Consider the following 6,162-nt stretch of genomic DNA (forward strand, 5'->3'; position numbering starts at 1 on the left):
TTGCACAACACATCCGCGCGCCTACCTATCAGCATTTGGGTGATAGTTGCACTGCGGGGGGAGAAGGGATGATTGCCTTTGTCTGATATGAACATCAGCCATGTCTGAGCGCTGCCTCCTCGCCTTGTTTTGAAGGTTCAACTCTGCCCCCACGTGGGACTCCTCTGCGGCTTTAAGGCCTCTCGTCCAATGGCGGCGCGGTGCACTTACTCGCCGGCTTCCCATTGGTCCAGCGGTGCCGAGCCTGTCATTCACGGAGCAGCGTTGTCAATCAATACCACGCGGGGTCAAGCGCTGACAAATGCCTGTGCTCCTCGGTCCTCTGCCGGTGAATAGAGCCGGGAATGGCTGCTTAATTAGCTCCGAATGGCTTTTCTCTCCAGTTCAAACAATCTGTTACCACCACGTGGTAATGAGAGCATACATTAAACAAAGGAAGAAAGGAAGCATGCAAACAGTTGTAACATTACAACCTGTAGTTTTCCTTTACATATGGGCCTATGCAACGAGCACACAAAAGGATCTTGTTTACCTTTATCACAAAGTCCAATCGACCTGTTCTAACATCAAACAAGAACCTGATATTAATGTTTTCCTGTATGGATAGATGTAGTGCTTCAGCAATCAAAAAATAACCAAAAATAAGACACGTGTTTTTATGAGGAGCACAAAAGAAGCCATTTAAATCAGTTGTATGTTGTCGCCTGTGATAGCAAGGCTGTGAAATGAGGAAAAACTACACCAGGTGCATGAATGTGGCAGACCAATTATATTATCTCTACTCTTTTAATGTATAACACACATTAAAAGCTGCGAAATTAGCGAGGAACAAAACAAAGAGTCTTTACACATGTATAACGTGTAATCTTGTACAATACTGAACTTAATTACAGCCGTGCCTGTGAAGCAAATTTAAATCAATGACATAAGCCTGGCCTGTATAAGGTCTGTACAGTATAAACAAACACATATATACAGATTGCACAAGATAAGATGATTGGTTACATCTTACATCCTTAAAATGGATAAACATTGCAAACAGGGTATTTCATAGAAAGTCATGTGCATCAATGGCCGGGCACCGGACTGTACTAGAGGCTGACATAGGTATGATACTGGGATTAGCAAAACTAAGTTCAAACATGGTACTTCTGATCTTTTCAGTGTGTGGAGGCTAAAATTAAAAACAGTTCACCAGATGACGTGAGATCCTCTGAATCTATTTCAGTAGTAGTAGTATGGGTGTAGAAACTGTTTATTTAAAGACATGGAAAGAGGAGATATGATTGAATGACTTTAATATTTCACCTGCATGTTACAGCTCTTGGGCAGTAGTGTAGCAGAGGCACAGCAGTCTTTGTTGTTATCGTGATTTGGGGCAGAAAAGATAGGACCACTATGAAATAAGTTATTTTAAGTTTTCTTCCTGTGTTGTGCCTCAACTTTCAAGAAAAATACTTTGCTTGTTTTGTATGCTGCTTGTGCTTTGTTTCTCTCTTTTTCCTCTTTTGAATATTTGTGATTTTTTTATGCGTGGGTTTTCTGATGATAAAATAATAACCAAACCAATAATGTGACTGAACCAACCAGCTATGTTTCACACTGAGTGCAGCAGCAGCTTTTTGGGAAATGCTAAGGTCATTTTGTCATGTTAAGGTCTGAGATTGCCCAGCAGTTGTCTTACTTGTCATTCTTGTCAGCCACCTTGAGGATGTGGGATAACTGTGTTATTTCCAAAAGTATGGAGGCAGTCTGTGAGAAACTCAAGCACACACAAGAGCTGGAGGGCTAATCTCAGCCAGGCACCCCCTCATGCTTTTCAATAGAGAGTGCTTGGATTAAAGGCAACAAAAGGCCAGGCCAAACCCCGGGGAGAGGGGGGGGCCCTCCGCCCACTGAGACCCCCACACTGTTTATTTACACGGAAACCCCAGCCTCAGTGAAACTCCCACCCTCAGGCATTACACACTGGCCTATTTGCAGAGGTGGCTCTAATTCTTGACAGAGCAGGGATTGTCCTCGCTCCTGCCACTTTGAACTGAGCAGCAACTCACTTTCTGCATCGCTCAGATATAGCTCGAGAGCAAATATTTTGCTTCTTCCACAGAACAATTGCTATGGGGTCATATTGTCCAGAGGTAGCCATAACTGTCATACTCTGCACTCTGCTCTGTGGAGGAACTGGTATTGCTCCACTGAGGTATATGGTTCGAAATCACGGTTTTGTAGCCATAGAACGAGGCAAAGATCAACGACATGGTGGAACTATTTATCATGAACCTATATTGGCTGTATCTGGAGATCACACAGTATTGGCTCATTAATGTGACTTCCAGTTAATAAATGACTTTGGTATTTTTCTCTCTCATGCAGCCATACGTTCCTGTTCATGAAGCAGAAAATGAGAGCCCTGTTAATGCAAAGGCTAGGGTTTGTGTCGCAATGACTTTTACACGTCACCATGCTGGCATGCTGTTTGTATGGAGATGAGCACAGACTTACATGCTGCACAGTCACAAACAAACACACGCATGCTGTGTGTGGCAGGCTCGTCATTCACACGCACCAGGCAGAAAATTTACAAAAACACACACACATGCACGCACATGCACGCACATTCCGTGCAACAAAGGGCCTACAGTGTGCGGTGGAAAGATGAATCGCCTGTACTGTATTATCAGGATGACTCATCAGACAGTAATCAATGAAAACAGGATGAAAGTCCTTATCAAAGGAGAAAAATGCAGACATGAAGAGGGTCTCAAAACAAAAAGATGAGGTTTTTGGCAGGAATCCGGAGCTGTTCTCAGCCCTCGGCTGAGGAGGACATAGAGCCAATTGCTACTCTAAATTTAATATTCCCTGCTATCAGCAGCCCCTCACTGATAGAAATAAATAAGACAATAATAACAATACACAAAACATTACCTGGTAGACGTTGCTTAATGTGTGTGTGGTTTTGCTTCAAGATCAAGAATGATATGAGTTGAATGATAGGAGTTTTAAATCTGGAAACAACACCATGTGATAGTTGAGCAAATACAACACAACCTAGAATAACCTGTGGCTCTCAGACATACTCATTTGAATTTCAGATTAAGTCACTTGTTTGGCGTGTTGTTACATTTAAATTATCCACTTTCTTAACTCTCAAAAGGTAGCTCAGCATTTCCATGATTCCAAAAACAGTATCAAGCCCATTGCTCTTTTCCTGGAGGATCAGTTTTACACAAAAAAACAATGCCACAATGTTTTACAGTTGGATGGATTTTCCTTTCCACAACACATTCCACATTCTTATCGGAAGCCACAGTTAAAATTCACAGTTAATTACATTCTGCCAGTTAGATGAAAATACACAAAAATTTGTTACATTGCACAGAACCTTGCAAAATAATGATTAAAAAACCGTATGTACTCTCAGTTCACCTGCCAAGCTCAATATTTGCCAAGATTCTTCTCCTCTGTGGTGGCTGTATGTGTATCTGTATGTGGTGTAAATTCTGTCACAGTCAAATTTATTCAGAGAAAACATTGTTTGGTTTGGAGAAAAACACCCAAGTCTGTGCTTTAACGTGCTGACATACATGCTGAGCATGCCAAAACAATGATAAAAAGATAAACCAAAAGTGAAATCAAACATAACTTTGTGTATTCATCTGACACAACCGTCAGAAAACTGGTTGATGATATCAACAGCGCATTGTTAACTTCAAGAAAGTCCACATAGCAATAAAAAACACGGGCTCAGGGTAACAATAAAACTGTCTTTAACATTCACTGGCTGGCTTTGTTAATCTACCCATGCTACCAGCAACTGTGACAACATCTTTCAGTTGAATTTTAGTCATATAACACAGTGTTGTAATTCAGCACACTGCTCATAATACTCACTAGTCTTCATGTTTACAACCTGAAAATACAGAAAACCTCAGCACATCTCATTGCTGAACCAGCGGGACTCGCACAGCTGAAAGGTGAACACCTCTTCCTCTCACAGCCTCATCCTTGCACACAAACTTGTTGCCTTTGCTGCGTTATTGTTGCTCTGTGTCTGCAGCACACAGCAGAGCTGGAGGTTTGCCAGTTATTATTCTTATCCACTTTAATTTGGCAGCCTACTTTCGGAGAGTCGATGGTGGCGCACAGTCGCCCTTCTGAACTTCATTTTTTACTCACACTCTTCACACTGCATAATCAAGAGCCAGAATTGCAACAGTGAGAGCTTGTTCAACACACCCCTGGCTCAGGGATATGTTGAACTGCATCATTTGTATTTTGACAACAAACTGCATAGCCTCACAGCTAGCCTGCCTGGCCTACTGAATTACTTCCTGCTCCTCCTCCTTCTGGAGGTGTGCCATAATTCAGGACACAAATGCTATGAAAAGAGTCAACATTAAACTGATCAGAGGATCAAGTGGTACCAGTTGATTGAAAAGGCCTTGAGCTGCTCAACAAAGATTTTGTTACGCTAATCCAGTTTGCTAAATGGCTAATGTGATTAAAAAGATTCTTTGGACCTAAATTCAGTTATGTTTCGTGATTACATTCACATGGCATGGGAATGACTTCACATGACTGTCTCGAAAGAAAATATGTTGTCAAGGTAACAGGCCATGCAGGAAAAGTGCAATTGCTACTGAGGTCAGAGTCTGCGAATTGTTTGGCTGAGTGTCTCATGAGGGTGAACATTATATTCACTTACATCAAACAGAGATGTACCAGTGTACAGGAGGGGTGAAAACCTCAACGGTGAGAAATGTGATGAAGCAACTTTATGGAAGTGAGTGCTGAGCTGAATTTATCACAGTGTAATGAATGGTAAGCAGAGCCCTTTAACTAGCTCCATAATGACAATGTGAGCTGTGTAGTATCTCAGAAATCTCCTTATGAGACCACAGACTTCTGTCCTCATATACTGCATTTCACCACTTCTGCCTCACTGAGGAGCATTTCATATTCTCTGGCACACAGTAATGTAGCTCTACTCCTCCATGCCAAATTGACTCCACAAGTGCTCCTATACCTGCTGACTGACACATGCTCGCTGAAAATGATTCCTTCACCAGCAGCCAGCATTGCTGCTTGCTCTGGAGGGGTACTTGATTCCATTATTAAGCTGAAAAAAGAGAGACAGAGCGAGGGGATGGTGGGGAGAAAAAAAAAAGAAGCAGAAGCTCGACTGGGTAGAAAAGAATAATAGAGAGCTGAGGAAGTTATCAGGGCAGGGGAGAGTGAGCCTGCCGTCTGACAGCAGATCAGAGAGCTCCTCCAGCTGGAACCCCTGCTCATGAGCCCGGCACAGCAGAGCCCAGCAGTCGACCGGGATGATGAGCTCTGCTGTGCAGGACAGGTCAGAAACAGAAGCACCTACATCAACTGCACATCTACACCACAACACATCACCTCACCATCAGTGCTGGAGGAAGTACTCAAATCTTTTACTGAAGGAAAAGTAACTAAGTACAACTACTCAGTATTATATTCAAGTACAGTTTTTGTTGTTTTCCTAAGTATATGCAGTTTATGATTTCTACACCACACTCTGGTTTTGCATAAAAACCTTTGGATGAGTATAATAAAATACAACACACTGTGTATATTAAATCAGTAGTTCTAACCTTTTGGCCTGTGAACCCTTACAACTGATCAACGAGCTGGTTGGAGTTGTTCTTGTCATGTTTGAGATGTCTATGGGCTGTTGGCACTTCCACCAAAAAGTGATTTCTTCTCTAAACTCCTCAGACAGTTTAATGTAAGTAACTGTTAAAAGTTATATGTGTCACAAAATAAGACATTTTCAAGTAAAAGTACTCATTGCAGAGAAACATCTCATTACAACAAACACATTATGTTATATTATCATTACTGAGAGGCAGCTTACTGTTGTAGTAGGTAGAGCTGGAGAAGAAGTAGTTCCAGATGGAGTGGAATAAAAAGTACAATATTTCCCTCTTTAATACTGTGGAATATATGTTTAAAGTAGCAGAAAATGGTAATACTCAAGTATCTCAAATTAGGTAAAGTAAATATGCTTAGTTAAATTCCACTACTGTTCACCATTCACCAGCTTTCATATCAGTAAATAGTTTGGGAATCAATATTCTATTCACATATAATCAGATTGATTGATTTTATGTGTGTGTGGTCCTCAGAATG

Source organism: Lates calcarifer, linkage group LG10 (assembly GCF_001640805.2).
Source record: "Lates calcarifer isolate ASB-BC8 linkage group LG10, TLL_Latcal_v3, whole genome shotgun sequence".
Taxonomy (NCBI): domain Eukaryota; kingdom Metazoa; phylum Chordata; class Actinopteri; family Centropomidae; genus Lates; species Lates calcarifer.